We start from the raw sequence: 1,224 nt of genomic DNA, 5'->3' as shown, positions 1-1,224 counted from the left end.
TTTTTTTTTTTCCAGACAGGGTTTCTTACTCTGTAGGGAACTTACTCTGTAGACCAGGCTGGCCTCGAACTCAGAAATCCGCCTGCCTCTGCCTCCCAAGTGCTGGGATCAAAGGTGTGCGCCACCACGCCTGGCTCTGGCATTACTTTTAATACTGTTAATTATTATACTGTTGTCACAACTAGGTCATGCATGGTTCCCCAGACATCTTTTGTTTCAAATATGCAATTCTTTCATGGTTTCTTGTTAACCGTATATAAAACTAGCATAATTTAGTAATCTAACTATGATACTTAAGGCATATCGCAGAGCAGTGTGCAATGGTTCATTTAATATGGTGGCTGAGTCTTAACATATTCTTAAGAGATTCCTACTTTTCAAAAAATACTTAAAGAAAACATATCTTAACTAATCCACAATGAACGCAATTTGGAAGGCACTTTGAAACCTCCTCCTAGTCACAGTTATCAGTAGTAACTATGGCAACAGATATTCTGAAGAGAACCGTAAGGGTTTAAGTCTCAATCTGAAAAATGATAATATACTTGGTGTGCGAGTGTTCATATGCATACACGTGTAAAAGTGTGAAGAACAGAGGTCACCTCGTATGTTGTTCTTCAGGAGCTACCCACCTTGTTAAGAGAAGATGTCCAGGGAACCCAGGAGGTTCATTCATTTCTGCTGTCTTAGTGCTGGGATTACAAGTGCATGCTCTGAGCCTGGCTTTCAGGAATTGACTCAGGTCCTCATGAACTCTGGCATGTCACCAGCCTGATATGTGTACTCTTGAAATCACTTTATGGAGCTGCACTCTTCTCAACTAGTTCACTTACACACATGTTATATTCTTGTCTGTGATATATGGCCAGCACACCANTCACTACATGTGTTAAGTGAGCCAGTGACGGGAACAGTTAAAGAGCGCTTCATAGTTCTGAATGGAGGATAGTGTTTTTGAAGCAGTTTCAATAGCTTCCCCAATAAACACACTCATCTTACAATGCAAATTTGAGTTCCCTCTCATTGGGGTGGCTTTCTGTGACAGTTTGAGTTAAGAAAGAATCTGTGGCTGCCAAGGCTAGGCCATCCTGGGAGCAAGCACTGTCTAGCCTGCNCTCTGGAATACCTGCTCTTCTTGAATACAGGCCAGGTTCCATTTCAATTATATGTTAGTGCTTGAGGACCAATAATGTACAGAACAACCCATACGGAGGAGCCATGTAC

Source organism: Mus caroli, chromosome 9, assembly GCF_900094665.2.
Source record: "Mus caroli chromosome 9, CAROLI_EIJ_v1.1, whole genome shotgun sequence".
NCBI lineage: Eukaryota > Metazoa > Chordata > Mammalia > Rodentia > Muridae > Mus > Mus caroli.
Note: the sequence above shows the minus strand (reverse complement) of the source record.